At 38.9% G+C, this 17669-nt stretch overlaps 1 protein-coding gene across 4 annotated transcripts in view; it reads left to right on the top strand.

Moving 5' to 3' along the window:
* Nucleotides 1-368: 368 nt before the first annotated feature.
* DNAJC13 (DnaJ heat shock protein family (Hsp40) member C13) overlaps nucleotides 369-17669 on the top strand; it is a 709325-nt gene continuing 692024 nt past the window's right edge. For 2 of the 4 annotated variants that reach the window (XR_008402530.1, XM_053714290.1), the window contains exon 1: nucleotides 369-653. The gene's annotated coding sequence lies outside the window, so the exon portion shown is untranslated. Of the gene's footprint in view, nucleotides 654-691; nucleotides 702-17669 lie in introns of those variants that run through there. The other 2 variants (XM_053714292.1, XM_053714291.1) reach the window with 2 other exon arrangements.

Here is a 17669-nt window from a genome sequence, read left to right as displayed (position 1 = left end):
GAATTTTCTTTTTACACTTTTATGCCCTTTTAAATTTGTATTCCATTACATAATGTATCCACCTATGTCTATGAAGTTAGCCAGAGAGTACAGGAAGATTGCGGTAATAATGTCCTGATAATTTTAAGACAAATATACCAGGTTTTAACCAAACAACACGTTAATACGTTTAATTGTTCTTTTAAAATTATTAACAAAAACTTGATAGGAAAGTCAAAATTAAACTAATCACTCCAGGCATGAGGTTTGCCATTAGTAAAGATGGCGCAGCATGACTGACATTTGAGAGTACTTCCTGCTGCTACTGTCACTCACATCTGGAAGCTACTGCTTCCTCCTGTCAGCTGACAACCGCATGACAGCTAGGAGTAGGCGTAGTTTCAAAGTAGGACCGCTTCGGCTGAGCCTGCGCGGTACTCCTGACCCAGGGAACGGAGGAGCGGGGAGGGGAGCCAACATGGCGGCGTCCAGCTGCAGGCTGTGAGCTACAGGCAGAGACACCTTACACACAGGAATCGCCAGGGAACACAGACTGGACGGACTTGTGCGTTAGCAGGGCAAAAGAAGTAGTAGGTGTCGCGCGCATCTAACGGGGTGCGCGAGCTCGAGAGGGGCGGGACCACAGCCCCGGATATAACGCGACTCTCTTATAGATATTGTGCTACTTAGATATGTGTGTAGTAATGAATGAGTGTATACCTGTAAGTACAATGATTGCATGCTATTGTTATTTTATTAAAATAGTAATCTTCATTGTATCCTCAATTCCTTATATAACAGAAGCAGCTAATGTTAAAACATTATCATAGTCTTTTAGTGTCATGTGATTTAATATTTATAGGTGAGCCCACAGTACAGCTTGCTTTATCGTCCATGTACATGTGTGTATTGACATGTATACTTAGATCGATAAAGATCATTTCCACTTCCTGACAGCTTATCCCCCCATGATCATGTAGTATGTTTTGTTACTCAATTATTGACTGTCTTAACCCTTTTAGCTTCAGAGAGCAGGGTCAACAGAAAGAGATAGCCTAGTGGTAACTGAAATTGCATATAAGTGCCTTTCTGTTTTCATTGTAGTCAAAGCTTTCAGTTTTAATAAAATCTTACACTGTTGGAGCGACCAGCCCAGCACACTTTCCTGTCAACTTAGTACACATTCCCTGATTGTATATCACTGCTGAAGCAATGCATGTCACTCCTGCAAGTACTATCAGGGATTCTATATGTACTGTATGTGAGCTATACATTTGTTTTACTAGATGCATTTTTTAATATAGGTGTATTTCTAAATGCTTCTAATTAAAATTGAAATTTACTTACAAACATATTTATTTTAATTTATGTGCCTCTAAGCACAGCTGTACATTCATAATGTAGTTCCAGTGCACTGAATTCCCGTTTCAAATAAGCCCTTTCAAAGTTCCTTATAATAAACTTTGGTAAAGTTTAACATTTAATCCCAAAAAGAGATACAAAATATATGGTAAAAAGCTCATCCTAGCTTTAATGGCTAGTGAGAATATTTCCTTAAAATATATTCTGCTAGGGAGTACTGCAACACTTTGTTCTATCTTATCTGGTATTTAAGGGGTTAAACTTCAGGCCCTAAAGAGTGGAAAAAAGCTTTAGGTGAAGAAGAGTGACACTGCCTGACAATGAGTAATACTTGACAGGTCAGGTGCTCAATAGCTTTTTTTCTTGTTAATAATTGATTATAATGCTTATTCTGTGCCTGGAAATCTTCCATTCAGTTATATATTCCAGTGATTCTAAATTATCATATCCTAGACCAGATATGGACAACCATTTTTGAGTGACTCAACATATATAATAATAATAATAATAATAATAAAAAATATGTTGTGCTTCCATGGTAATTTCAAAAAGCAGGTTTGTTTATTTGTTATTATGTTTGAATTGTACAAGTCACAAAAAATACAATTTAAAAAATGAACAACAATTATGAATAATAATAATGTAGTGGCTGTGGGTATTCTTATGAATATAGGCCCCTTTGTAATTGTGTCAGTGGTTATTTTTTTCTTAAAGAGATATTAAACCTCTTGATTTTGTGTTAATATTTTGCTTCTCCAAGGCTTCCTAGAGAGGCTGAAAAGCAAATTCTATAACCTATTAGTTTTTTGCTGATAATATACTGTGTTTTCTGTAAATAAAACATTTGTTGGGTATTCAAACCTTTTTCAGTTTATTACTTAAAGACATAAAAGTGCAAAAAGAAAATGTTCTAGTATGTTATTGCTTATTTTTTATTGCACTGTTTTTGCATATTGCCGTGCTTAACCCCTGCACAGGTGGGCGCTAACTATACACATTTGTTGAGCCAGTGACAAGAGGCATATATTTGTTGCCACCAATCTCTAGTTAGCTCCCATTAGTGCATTTCTGCTCCTGAGCCTACTTGAGTATGCTTTTCAACAATGGATAAAAAACAAACAAAGAACATTTGATATATTAAGTAAATTAAAAAGTCTCTTAAAATTGCATGCTTTATCATGAAAGTTTAATTTGCCTATCATGTTCCTTTAATTTCTAATATGTACTATTAGTTCTTCGAAGCAGAGTCCTATATTCACTTGTTTTGTTTAGGATGTTTTATGTATTTTTTTTAACCAAATAGTGTCATTTTGTAAGCAGCTCTATGGAATTTGGTGTCACTTTACAAATAAATAGATGTGGGCATGTGAATGCTTCATTAGCATCTGAATGTGGAAGAAGGTGGCCCCTCATAACGTTTGGCTCTATTCAGAGCCACATCTATTCTTGTGAAATTTGGAGCACACTAAGATCTGTGCAAATCCACTTCACAAGAATAAATGCGGCTCCAAATGGTATGAGAGGCCGCCACCTTCCACATTCGGATGCTAATGAAACATCCTCATGCCCACGTCTATAAATAAATAATGATGATGCTGATAATAATGATTCTAAAATGTACTTTAATATATTTTTTAAAAGTCCCCTTTGTATTGATGTCAGTTAGTATTTGAAAAAGGCTCATTGGCGCCAGTTCATAGTTGCTTGAGATTTGCGGTTTACTAATATTGCTTGGTTGCTGGTTTTACTTAAAATAGTACCTGGGGGTTTATTTTCAGTTAACCTGCTAGGCTGCCGTATCCTGGGAATTTTAGTTCTACACATGCGGCCTAGGTGAAAGTCACAGTAGTAAATCCTTGGATTGCAGCCTAATGAAAGTGTGCTGTATGTCAAACTACAGTAGTATGGGCAGTATGAAGTTTGTGTTAGGGCACAGGGGTGGCTTTGCATTTTAGAAAAACTTGTTTATATGCCATCTTGGGTACCCCTGTCCTAGAGTTTTCATCTGATTGACATGGCGGATACTTTATAAACAAAGGGCAAGTTTAGTTAGTAATGTATAGAATGTTTGTGTCTTTTAAAGTGACAGTATACACCAATTTTCAAAAAACTGCATGTAATAGACACTTCTATAAAGAAGAATGTTTGCAGATACTGATTGAAAATCCAGTACAAAACCTTTTAAAAACTTACTTAGAAGCTCCCAATTTAGCACTGTTGATAAGGTTAGGCCTGGACACCCATTGAAAGGGGGTGAGAGCAGACCCTTCTCTGCATATGAAAAGACCCATTGTACAAACAGGAGCAAGCTGGAGTCTGTAGATATCAGTATACATCTAAAATGTTGAGGCTTGGTTAGGAGTCTGAAAATCAGCACAGTGTTATTTAAAAATAAGCAAAACTATACATTTTTACAGAAACTCCCAGATAGGCTATATAAATGGATCATCTACAAAATATTTGTGTAAATAAATATCTAGTGTACAATGTCCCTTTAAAGATGATTCATGCCCCAGCATTTTAAACAGTTTGCCTTCTCAGATAGCTGACAGTGACTTTTATCATATAAATTAAGTAATCACACACACAATACAAGGAACCGCCGGATCTCTGAGCGGACATAGTGTGTAGAATGCTGGTGTATGAAACATATTTAGATATGCTTCACGGCACAAACGCAACAAAAGCTTTCACTAAAAATAGTGATGGTTTTAACAAAAATTTTCTAATGCATGAGTATTGCAAAAATGATTTTATATTATAGTGAAATGCATTCATGTGCATTTCAAATTAATCTGGAATAACTCTTTAACTACTGATTACAAAGTCTTTACATTTTGATTAAATCAATCCTGGAATGTCTGCTTCAATAGACACACAACCATTCTATATTGCCTATATTAAAGTGAAGTTAAACTTTGATGAATGGAAGACCGTTTTTTAAAAATACTGTTAATAACAGGGGCACTTTCTTTCATCAAAGTTTAGAAAGCACCCGTTTTGATTAAAAACGTACCTCTCTTTGCACAGCCAGAGCAGCTTCCCCCACACGGAGATCCTCTCTTCACACGTCATCAATAACTAATCCAGCTTCCTCCAATCACGGCTTTCCCCCCAGGGTAGTCATTGCCTGAGGCCATGCTGTGATTGGAAGAAGCTGGATTAGTCATTGATGTTGTGTGAAGAGAGGATCTCCAGGTGGGGGAAGCTGCTCTGGCTGTGAAAAAAACAAAGGTAAGTTTTTTTAATCAAAAAAGCTGCCTTCTAAACTTTGATGAATGAAAGTGCCCCTGTTTATAATAGTATTTTAAAAATCGGGCTTTCATTCATCAAAGTTTACCTTCACTTTAACCCTTTGTTTTTAAAATATCTGCCATGTCAATCAAATAACAGCTAAATGGTGATGGTGTGTGAAGAATATTTAGTTGTACTTCACGTGCACATGTATAGTAAAAATCTCTAAGTGATGGTTTTTACTAGAAGCATTTTTGCTAATACAAGGATAAGTGAAATGTTTTAATGTATGTTTCAAATTTACCGTACTTGGAATAGCCCTTTAACAGTTTTCTTATTCAGGTGTCACTGCTTCTTATTAAAGTTGTAGTAATTGCTATGGCTGGTTAGAATATTTTGTAACCTAGAATGTTTCTGATAGGATTGAAATGTTTTAATAGTGTTATTTTGTTATTTCTTAAAACTAATACCTTATTTTTAGCGTTATATTTTTACACCGGATGCGTCTTTACATTTATCATACATTTGGAATATTGAATGTAATTTTTATTTTCTTTGTGTATCAAACAGCCAGTCAGTCTGTCAGCCAGTCATCTGTCTATTCATACGTACCTACCAGTATTCCATTTCTTATGTATGCAGTTTAAAGGAAACACACGTACCTTCCGCAGTCAATACAGATAGGCTTTTTCTAAATTAGTGCCAATTTTTCTGTGAACTAAACAGCTTGGAATGTCTTCTATGACTAAGTTTCATTTTAAGAAATACCTACACATTTTTAATAACTAATTTATATAATTGTGTAGCATATGGTAATCTTTTTCCTCAGCAAATTAATTTGTTATATTGCTATCTTTTAGTACTTTAATTGTGACCCTCCTATAAAATAACTTAAACCTTTGTTGGTTTTTACTGTTTCTAGTATATTTTGTCTTGTTTGCATCTTACATTACGCAACCTCCATATTGTGTTGTGAGTCATGAAGTTGGACATCTGTGCAATTAGATTACGTTGGAATATGATTAATGGGACATTTAAACTGAAAAGCTAATCTACTATAAAATTAAGCACAGTTAAAAAAAACGAACAATGAATTCATGATTTATTTTGCATGCTTTACCTTTAGCTTCTGAAAATTGTGTTTTTCTTACTCCCCAAAGAAAGACTAGATGGGGAATGCTTCTCATCTCTTCTAACCCTGCAACATGCTAAGCGGTGATTGGTACATGGAAAGAGAGAAGATAAACATTCAATAGGCTTTTCAATGGTGTGTTCCTTAAAAAAAGATGCAAATGTGACTTTGCAAAAAGACATTTCTAAATGGAAAACATTTTATTTTTCATGAGGATCTTTTGCAAGTTCAATACCTGGTTGCTGATATGTTTAATTCATGTATAAAAGCGACTTTATAACAGGGCTTGGTAAATCTGAGGAGCCAAAGATCCATAGTTAACATTTTGTATTCATCTATATACGTCTTATGTGACACCATTCCCTGGCTCATAAGAAATAGTGTGGCTGGTTCTTGTGTCTAATACATTTTGTCATCCTCTAATTTAAAGGGATATTGGGGCAAAATGTAATTCCCCATAAAATGTTTGTGGAAAAAAATAAAATAAAATTGCAATGCATTTGCAGTATTTGTTTTACCTTTTCATGTGTTTTAACCCCTTAAAGGGACATGAAACCCATATTTTTCTTTCATGTTTTAGAAAGAGCATGCAATTTAAAAAAAAACATTCTAATTTAATTCTGTTACCTAATTTGCTTTATTCTCTTGCTCTCCTTTGCTGAAAAGCATTTCTAGATAGGCTCAGGAGCTGCTGCACATACATGCCATGGACATTGCTATTTCTTAAACAAAGGATATCTAAAGAATGAGGCAAATTGGATAATAGAACTGAATTGGAATTTTGTTTAAAATTGTGTGTTCTATCTGAATCATGAAAGAACATTTTTGGGCATTTCAGATTATAACTTCCACCAGAGCATTTTTAGCATTTTTGCCATCACTCCATTTAAACAGAAATAGAGCCTTACTTTTTTTTTTTCTTTGTTTACCTATCAAAAATATATAAATGTATTTTTAGTAGAAAACTCAAAGTATTGATCTGGACCAATTTTGGTATATTTCATCTGCCAGTACCCATTTATTTATTTTAATTTTTTTTTTTTTTTTTTTTTGTAGTGTAGCAGCTCGCACTCCCCTCCAAGTGTTCCTTCTGTCACCTCTTTTTGCTAATTTCCCCTCTCTTAGGGTTTTATTTCTACAGTTTAGTGGTCCCGCCCCCACTACAGTGATGGACTGCCCACCCGCATTCTTCCTGACCCTCCCACACCACCAACAATCGTCATCTCGCTACCTGATGCAGAGAGGGACACAGTGTCCCTATCTGCATCAGTCACTCTGGAAGTCTATTTCTGCACTGCCCCACTTCTGAGGCATGCAGAATTACCGCCATCTCCCCACTTTTAGCGAGATTGCGGAAGAGAGAGGCCCAGGACAGCGTCGTCGTTCAGGGTATGGCACTGGTCCTTAAGGACTTAACGGCTCTGGTATTTAGGGGTTAAATCAGAAAAATCTGTTTTCCATTTCCCAGAGAGGTTGAAATATGTTCTGTAGATTTTAAAACTCTGTCCCACCTACGTGTGATTGTTACATATGTGCAGGAATTAATATATAAATGTCCGCAAATGGCCATATCAAACACTTAAAGGGAAAGGGAAGGCCAAAATTATTCTTGCAAGAATCAGAGCATGTCATTTTCAGACACTTTTAAAATCACTTCTATTTTCAAATGGGCTTTGTTCTCATGGGTATCTATTGTTGAAAATGAATACACACATATTCTACACTAGTGGGCGCTAGCTGGTAATTGGTGCCTGCATACATTTGTCTCTTGCGATTGGCTAACCAGATGTGTTCAGCTAGCTGCCAGTACTGCTGTATGAAGCCAATTTGATAATAAAAGTAAATTTAAAAGATGTTAACATTTTTATGTAATATCCAAATTATGATAGAAAAGTTTGGGGTTTCCTGTAACTTTTTAAGAGGCTTTTCGAGTGGTGTATCTCTGGATTGCAAAATAAATATCTTAGTCACTTTTCATCAGAAATAAGTTTGTTTCAGTTTAAATGAACTATTAAAGGGACATGAAAGTCAGAATTAAACCTTCATGGTTCAGATAGAGCATGCAATTTTAAGTGACTTCAATTTACATCTTTTAGGAAATTTACTCCATTCTCTTGGTATACTTTGTTTAAAACAATACCTAGGTAGACTCGGTAGCACCAATGCACTACTTGAAGCTAGCTAGTGATTGGTGGCTATGCACATATGCCTGTTGTCACTGGATCACTAGGGGCTAGATTGTATAAGATGTATTGTCCGTAATACAAGGCCCCTCAGGGATTGTTTTAAAGGGGCATGAAACAGCGGTAGATTACAAGTGGAGCGCTATTTATTGCTTGCATGCAAGCGATATTAGCGCTCCACTGTGTAACACTAGTACACAAGAGGGCGCTTCCATGGGCTCCAATGGGAACTTTGTTCTGATGCCATTAGAACCTCACTCAGCAAAGGGAGTAGTGCAGCAAAAGACGCAGCAAACTTAAATATGTATATACACATATTAACACATGAATATATGTGTATATATATTTACATTGCGGTCTATGGGAACACATTTCCCATAGACCGCAATGTAAAGGCACTTTTCAGTACTGTTTTTTTTCTAACACCCCACTCCCACCAACTTTAAAGCCCTCATACTTTAATGAAAAAAAAAGGCTAGATTTTTTTTTCTTCTCATATTAACTATAATGCCCTCTATTTTGAGGGCATTTGAGGCACTTTAAGAAACGTAACCAGAGAAATCGGATCTCGCGGTAGCAATAACCAGCCACTTGTAATGGCTGGTTAATTATCGCGCTCCCGCAAACAGGCGTGATAATTTAGCGCTCCACTTGTAATCTAGCCCTAAATAAATGTTAGATACAATGAAGCATTCAAAGAAAAGATTAGCCTGAGAATAACACGTAGATGTATTTCAGAATGGAAATACAGTAAAGGGGAACAAAATAAATAATGAAATTATATTGCAGAGTTTTTTTTTGTTTATATATATATACGATTTATCATTTTATATTACCATTTCAAAGTTTTTAATGTTCCTTTTTAAAGGCATTTTTTTTACCTTGAGGCCTGTGTATCTCATTAAATGGATAGTAAAATCCAAATTAAACGTTAGTGATTCAGATAGGGTGTGTAATTATTGAACAACTTTCTAATTTACTTTTATCATCAAATTTGCTTTGTTCTCTTGGTATTCTTTGTTCTAAGCTAAACCTAGGTAGGCTCATATGCTAATTCATAAGCCCTTGAAGGCCACCTCTTATCTGAATGCATTTGGCAGTTTTCCACATCTAGAGGGCATTAGTTCATGTGTTTTATATAGCTAACACTGTGCTCACACATGTGAAGTTATTTAAGAGTCAGCACTAATTGCCTGAAATGCAAGTCTGTCAAAAGTTTTGAGATAAGGAGGCAGTCAGCAGAAGCTTAGATACAAGGTAATTACAGAGGTAAAAAGTATATTTCTATAACCGTGTTGGTTATGCAAAACTGGGAAATTGTAAATAAAGGGATTATCTATCTTTTGAAACAATGACATTTCTCCAACATAGGTGTGTCCGGTCCACGGCGTCATCCTTACTTGTGGGATATTCTCTTCCCCAACAGGAAATGGCAAAGAGCCCAGCAAAGCTGGTCACATGATCCCTCCTAGGCTCCGCCTACCCCAGTCATTCTCTTTGCCGTTGTACAGGCAACATCTCCACGGAGATGGCTTAGAGTTTTTTAGTGTTTAACTGTAGTTTTTCATTATTCAATCAAGAGTTTGTTATTTTCAAATAGTGCTGGTACGTACTATTTACTCAGAAACAGAAAAGAGATGAAGAATTCTGTTTGTATGAGGAAAATGATTTTAGCAACCGTAACTAAAATCCATGGCTGTTCCACACAGGACTGTTGAGAGCATTAACTTCAGTTGGGGGAACAGTTTGCAGTCCTTTGCTGCTTGAGGTATGACACATTCTAACAAGACGATGTAATGCTGGAAGCTGTCATTTTCCCTATGGGATCCGGTAAGCCATGTTTATTACGATTGTAAATAAGGGCTTCACAAGGGCTTATTTAGACTGTAGACATTTTTTGGGCTAAATCGATTGATATTAACACTTATTTAGCCTTGAGGAATCATTTATTCTGGGTATTTTGATATAATAATATCGGCAGGCACTGTTTTAGACACCTTATTCTTTAGGGGCTTTCCCAAAGCATAGGCAGAGTCTCATTTTCGCGCCGGTGTTGCGCACTTGTTTTTGAGAGGCATGGCATGCAGTCGCATGTGAGAGGAGCTCTGATACTTATAAAAGACTTCTGAAGGCATCATTTGGGCTTAAAACGGCTCCGGTTCCGTTATTTTAAGGGTTAAAGCTTCCAAAATTGGTGTGCAATATTTTCAAGGCTTTGAGACACTGTGGTGAAAGTTTGGTGAATTTTGAACAATTCCTTCATGTTTTTTCGCAATTGCAGTAATAAAGTGTGTTCAGTTTAAAATTTAAAGTGACAGTAACGGTTTTATTTCAAAACGTTTTTTGTACTTTCTTATCAAGTTTATGCCTGTTTAACATGTCTGAACTACCAGATAGACTGTGTTCTGAATGTGGGGAAGCCAGAATTCCTATTCATTTAAATAAATGTGATTTATGTGATAATGACAATGATGCCCAAGATGATTCCTCAAGTGAGGGGAGTAAGCATGGTACTGCATCATTCCCTCCTTCGTCTACACGAGTCTTGCCCACTCAGGAGGCCCCTAGTACATCTAGCGCGCCAATACTCCTTACTATGCAACAATTAACGGCTGTAATGGATAATTCTGTCAAAAACATTTTAGCCAAAATGAACCCTTGTCAGCGTAAGCGTGGATGCTCTGTTTTAGTTACTGAAGAGCATGACGACGCTGATATTAATATCTCTGAAGGGCCCCTAACCCAATCTGAGGGAGCCAGGGAGGTTTTGTCTGAGGGAGAAATTACTGATTTAGGGAACATTTCTCAGCAGGCTGAATCTGATGTGATTACTTTTAAATTTAAATTGGAACATCTCCGCATTTTGCTTAAGGAGGTATTATCCACTCTGGATGATTGTGAAAATTTGGTCATCCCAGAGAAACTATGTAAAATGGACAAGTTCCTAGAGGTGCCGGGGCTCCCAGAAGCTTTTCCTATACCCAAGCGGGTGGCGGACATTGTTAATAAAGAATGGGAAAGGCCCGGTATTCCTTTCGTCCCTCCCCCCATATTTAAAAAATTGTTTCCTATGGTCGACCCCAGAAAGGACTTATGGCAGTCAGTCCCCAAGGTCGAGGGAGCGGTTTCTACTTTAAACAAACGCACCACTATTCCCATAGAGGATAGTTGTGCTTTCAAAGATCCTATGGATAAAAAATTAGAAGGTTTGCTTAAAAAGATGTTTGTTCAGCAGGGTTACCTTCTACAACCCATTTCATGCATTGTCCCTGTCACTACAGCCGCATATTTCTGGTTTGATGAACTGATTAAGGTGCTCGATAGTGACTCTCCTCCTTATGAGGAGATTATGGACAGAGTCAATGCTCTCAAATTGGCTAATTCTTTCACTCTAGACGCTTCTTTGCAATTGGCTAAGTTAGCGGCTAAGAATTCTGGGTTTGCTATTGTGGCGCGCAGAGCGCTTTGGTTGAAATCTTGGTCGGCTGATGCGTCTTCCAAGAACAAGCTACTAAACATTCCTTTCAAGGGGAAAACGCTGTTTGGTCCTGACTTGAAAGAGATTATCTCTGATATCACTGGGGGTAAGGGTCATGCCCTTCCTCAGGATCGGCCTTTCAAGGCAAAAAATAGACCTAATTTTCGTCCCTTTCGTAAAAACGGACCAGCCCAAGGTGCTACGTCCTCTAAGCAAGAGGGTAATACTTCTCAGGCCAAGCCAGCTTGGAGACCAATGCAAGGCTGGAACAAGGGAAAGCAGGCAAAGAAACCTGCCACTGCTACCAAGACAGCATGAAATATCGGCCCCCGATCCGGGACCGGATCTGGTGGGGGGCAGACTCTCTCTCTTCGCTCAGGCTTGGGCAAGAGATGTTCTGGATCCTTGGGCGCTAGAAATAGTCTCCCAGGGTTATCTTCTGGAATTCAAGGGACTTCCCCCAAGGGGAAGGTTCCACAGGTCTCAGTTGTCTTCAGACCACATAAAAAGACAGGCGTTCTTACATTGTGTAGAAGACCTGTTAAAAATGGGAGTGATTCATCCTGTTCCATTGAGAGAACAAGGGATGGGGTTCTACTCCAATCTGTTCATAGTTCCCAAAAAAGAGGGAACATTCAGACCAATCCTAGATCTCAAGATCTTAAACAAATTTCTCAAGGTCCCATCTTTCAAGATGGAAACCATTCGAACTATCCTTCCTTCCATCCAGGAAGGTCAATTCATGACCACGGTGGATTTAAAGGATGCGTATCTACATATTCCTATCCACAAGGAACATCATCGGTTCCTAAGGTTTACATTCCTGGACAAACATTACCAGTTCGTGGCGCTTCCTTTCGGATTAGCCACTGCTCCAAGGATTTTCACAAAGGTACTAGGGTCCCTTCTAGCTGTGCTAAGACCAAGGGGCATTGCAGTAGTACCTTACCTGGACGACATTCTGATTCAAGCGTCGTCCCTCCCTCGAGCAAAGGCTCACACGGACATCGTCCTGGCCTTTCTCAGATCGCACGGCTGGAAAGTGAACGTGGAAAAGAGTTCTCTATCCCCGTCAACAAGGGTTCCCTTCTTGGGAACAATTATAGACTCCTCAGAAATGAGGATTTTTCTAACAGAGGCCAGAAAGACAAAGCTTCTGGACTCTTGTCGAATACTTCATTCCGTTCCTCTTCCTTCCGTAGCTCAGTGCATGGAAGTGATCGGGTTGATGGTAGCGGCAATGGACATAGTTCCTTTTGCGCGCATTCATCTAAGACCATTACAACTGTGCATGCTCAGTCAGTGGAATGGGGACTATACAGACTTGTCTCCAAAGATACAAGTAAATCAGAGGACCAGAGACTCACTCCGTTGGTGGCTGTCCCTGGACAACCTGTCACGAGGGATGACATTCCACAGACCAGAGTGGGTCATTGTCACGACCGACGCCAGTCTGATGGGCTGGGGCGCGGTCTGGGGATCCCTGAAAGCTCAGGGTCTTTGGTCTCGGGAAGAATCTCTTCTACCGATAAATATTCTGGAACTGAGAGCGATATTCAATGCTCTCAAGGCTTGGCCTCAGCTAGCGAGGACCAAGTTCATACGGTTTCAATCAGACAACATGACGACTGTTGCGTACATCAACCATCAGGGGGGAACAAGGAGTTCCCTAGCGATGGAAGAAGTGACCAAGATTATTCTATGGGCGGAGTCTCACTCCTGCCACCTGTCTGCTATCCACATCCCGGGAGTGGAAAATTGGGAAGCGGATTTTCTGAGTCGTCAGACATTGCATCCGGGGGAGTGGGAACTCCATCCGGAAATCTTTGCCCAAGTCACGCAACTTTGGGGCATTCCAGACATGGATCTGATGGCCTCTCGTCAGAACTTCAAAGTTCCTTGCTACGGGTCCAGATCCAGGGATCCCAAGGCGGCTCTAGTGGATGCACTAGTAGCACCTTGGACCTTCAAACTAGCTTATGTGTTCCCGCCGTTTCCTCTCATCCCCAGGCTGGTAGCCAGGATCAATCAGGAGAGGGCGTCGGTGATCTTGATAGCTCCTGCGTGGCCACGCAGGACTTGGTATGCAGATCTGGTGAATATGTCATCGGCTCCACCTTGGAAGCTACCTTTGAGACGAGACCTTCTTGTTCAGGGTCCGTTCGAACATCCGAATCTGGTTTCACTCCAGCTGACTGCTTGGAGATTGAACGCTTGATTTTATCGAAGCGAGGTTTCTCAGATTCTGTTATCGATACTCTTGTTCAGGCCAGAAAGCCTGTAACTAGAAAGATTTACCACAAAATTTGGAAAAAATATATCTGTTGGTGTGAATCTAAAGGATTCCCTTGGGACAAGGTTAAGATTCCTAGGATTCTATCCTTCCTTCAAGAAGGATTGGAAAAAGGATTATCGGCAAGTTCCCTGAAGGGACAGATTTCTGCCTTGTCGGTGTTACTTCACAAAAAACTGGCAGCTGTGCCAGATGTTCAAGCCTTTGTTCAGGCTCTGGTTAGAATCAAGCCTGTTTACAAACCTTTGACTCCTCCTTGGAGTCTCAATTTAGTTCTTTCAGTTCTTCAGGGGGTTCCGTTTGAACCCTTACATTCCGTTGATATTAAGTTATTATCTTGGAAAGTTTTGTTTTTAGTTGCAATTTCTTCTGCTAGAAGAGTTTCTGAATTATCTGCTCTGCAGTGTTCTCCTCCTTATCTGGTGTTCCATGCAGATAAGGTGGTTTTACGTACTAAACCTGGTTTTCTTCCAAAAGTTGTTTCTAACAAAAACATTAACCAGGAGATTATCGTACCTTCTCTGTGTCCGAAACCAGTTTCAAAGAAGGAACGCTTGTTGCACAATTTGGATGTTGTTCGCGCTCTAAAATTCTATTTAGATGCTACAAAGGATTTTAGACAAACATCTTCCCTGTTTGTTGTTTATTCAGGTAAAAGGAGAGGTCAAAAAGCAACTTCTACCTCTCTCTCTTTTTGGATTAAAAGCATCATCAGATTGGCTTACGAGACTGCCGGACGGCAGCCTCCCGAAAGAATCACGGCTCATTCCACTAGGGCTGTGGCTTCCACATGGGCCTTCAAGAACGAGGCTTCTGTTGATCAGATATGTAGGGCAGCGACTTGGTCTTCACTGCACACTTTTACTAAATTTTACAAGTTTGATACTTTTGCTTCTTCTGAGGCTGTTTTTGGGAGAAAGGTTTTGCAAGCCGTGGTGCCTTCCATTTAGGTGACCTGATTTGCTCCCTCCCTTCATCCGTGTCCTAAAGCTTTGGTATTGGTTCCCACAAGTAAGGATGACGCCGTGGACCGGACACACCTATGTTGGAGAAAACAGAATTTATGTTTACCTGATAAATTTCTTTCTCCAACGGTGTGTCCGGTCCACGGCCCGCCCTGGTTTTTTAATCAGGTCTGATAATTTATTTTCTTTAACTACAGTCACCACGGTACCATATGGTTTCTCCTATGCTATTATTCCTCCTTAACGTCGGTCGAATGACTGGGGTAGGCGGAGCCTAGGAGGGATCATGTGACCAGCTTTGCTGGGCTCTTTGCCATTTCCTGTTGGGGAAGAGAATATCCCACAAGTAAGGATGACGCCGTGGACCGGACACACCGTTGGAGAAAGAAATTTATCAGGTAAACATAAATTCTGTTTTTTGGTGTTTACCATCCCTTTAAGGAGAGTTCACTAATATTATTTGTGTGGAGAAAGATATAACGCTTAGTGAAGTAAGATGATTATTTCTGTCTATTAAGGGGAGTTTATTTTTTTGAGAATTAGGCCCCGGCTCAGTTATATCCCAGTAGTTTATTGCTGCTCTGCGGATGATTTTAGGACATAGTTAAACACATTGGGGTAGATTTATCAAAGGCTAGGCGAACTCTGTATGTGCTTCGCTTGTAACTGCGCCCAAGCTTGCCTCCGGAGAAGTGATTATGTGCGCCTGAATTTATAACAAAAACTAGATGTAATTTTGCGCCTGAGCTGGGGCATAATGATAAATTTCACCTGTTGAAAAAACATTGCTCCCTATTTATCACAGTACATCCCTATAAATATTTACTCCGCCATGTCTTGATTATTAAAAAAGCGTTTTTTAGGTATCTTTTTTTTTCCCCTCGCATATTTATATTATATATTTCTGTGCTGTTTTTGCCATATGTTGGTAATTTTAGGGTCGCAAAAATCAATATATCAATAAATACATTTAAAACTCTTGGTACCCGTATGCATCTGTGGAAGTGCAAATTTCTGGCAATAACAGTCTCTTTTTGTCGCCGAGCCTTTGAAAAATGAGTTAAAAGAAGAAAGTACTGCATCACAAGATGTAAAAGCATGTATTATAATGGTGTTCGCCTCAGTCTGTATGGCGGAATATAGAACACGCAATTTAAGGAGAAATTTCAGTTCCCTTTCGGCGCAAACAATTATAAATAAGATACTGTGCGTATTTGTAATGTATATTGGTGCCCTCAGGAGCGTACCCGTGCGCCTAGGCGAATGCAAGCTGAGTGCGAGGAAGTTTCTTTCAGATTTGCGCAACTATAGGCGCAGATTGTTTTTATAAATATGGTGACCTGTGCGTATGTGTTTATATTGCCCGTAATTACAGGCAAATTGCATACATCTACCCCATTATATGCATGCAATAGCACAATAAGAAAATGTTCTCACACCTTTTTTGTACTTTTATGACACTTCATGTTTCCCTGAAGCAAATGCTTTTATAGACTTCAGAAAGAGGAAACGCAGCCTGTGACAAGAGAATTGGTATTATGGTCAGTATAACATATAAACTATTCGGCAATCCTCTTTGTGTCTATTCTCTTACTGTTGCGCAATAAGTGTTGAAAAATAGTTACATTGAGAAAAGAGGAAATCTTTCTGAAAGTTGCTCAGGAATGCAGCATGCTTTTGCTACTAAAGGATTAAATGAGACATGTTAATGCAAAAATTGCATGCTCTAATTGTGTTAGAGCATGTCATGTGTGCTTTATTAACTCTAGCTGTGTGTTTACTCTTTAGATATTGGTTAAACACAAAGGTAAAGTCTCACCTTTGCAATTCTGAGCAGGAAACCACTGGTGAGACAGCCATTAGCTTGTCAGTGACCTGCGGTTTCCTGATCATGAGCCGCAATGGTTTGGGACCTATTTACCCTTTTACCCTGCTTCCTTTGGATTTTGTATAACCAGTTTAATATTTTGGTAAACCACCGTTGTGTGAATTTGTTTGTTTTTTAAATTAATGAAAAAATATCATTGTGAATACAATAAACAGCTTATATTATAAAGTATTTACATGTAATTTTTAGTATTGTTTCTGAAGTTGCGGTTGTAGAAATTTCAGAAGTTACAAGTGCTGTCTGTTTTTGTAAATTATCTTATGATGTAGTAACTGGGTCACAAATGGGAGTGCTAGGGGCGTTTATTAGAGCAGTGTTTTTCAACCAGTGTGCCGTGGCACACTAGTGTGCCGTGAGAGATCCTCAGGTGTGCCACGGCAGACTGACAACAGTGTGACATATTTTTTAAACTTTGCTTGTCTTTTACTCCCAGTGCAGGGGTAGTTTGTAGGAGGCATGGCATAACAGCACAATACATACAGTATGTGTGTGTTTGTGTGTATGTGTATAATTTATGCTGTATTAGACTACAATGTGTGATTTTTTTTAAATTTTGGGATGGTGGTGTGCCACAGGATTTTTTAATGTAAAAAAGTGTGCCACGGCAAAAAAAGGTTAAAAATCACTGTATTAGAGAACCTTTCCATCAGAATAAATCTGCGCTTTAAGTATTGAAAATTCTTTTGCATTTTTCAGTGACCACCTGCATTTTACAGGCACAATGGCCACTTATATTGAAAGAGGGTAGTCTACCCTTTTCAAATGAGAGGTTGCATGCCCCTGTAAGGAGCAGACCATCACCCTTAAAGCAGCAATAACTTGCACTCCCCTCCAATTTCTGTTACAGGAACAAACTACCTCAGAGTAATCTTTTCAAATGAGGGGTCTCTTGTTCCTCTAGCACAAACAGGGAGGGAGATGGGGCCTCTGTTAGAGCCCCACTCCCTTTAGGTTAAATAGCAAATTGAAGGGACAGTTTACTATAAGATTGTTTTCCCCTTAAAGGGACAGTTAAGTTAAAATTAAACTTTCATTATTCGGATAGAGCATGCAATATGAAACAACTTTCCAATTTACTTCTGTTATCAAATTTGCTTCGTTCTTATGGTATCTTTTATTGAAGAGTAAATATAGGTAGGCTCATAAGAGCTCAGG

The sequence above is a fragment of the Bombina bombina genome, chromosome 5, assembly GCF_027579735.1.
Source record: "Bombina bombina isolate aBomBom1 chromosome 5, aBomBom1.pri, whole genome shotgun sequence".
In the NCBI taxonomy this organism is placed as follows: Eukaryota; Metazoa; Chordata; class Amphibia; order Anura; family Bombinatoridae; genus Bombina; species Bombina bombina.
Note: the sequence above shows the minus strand (reverse complement) of the source record. Positions and strands in the feature narration are given on the sequence as shown.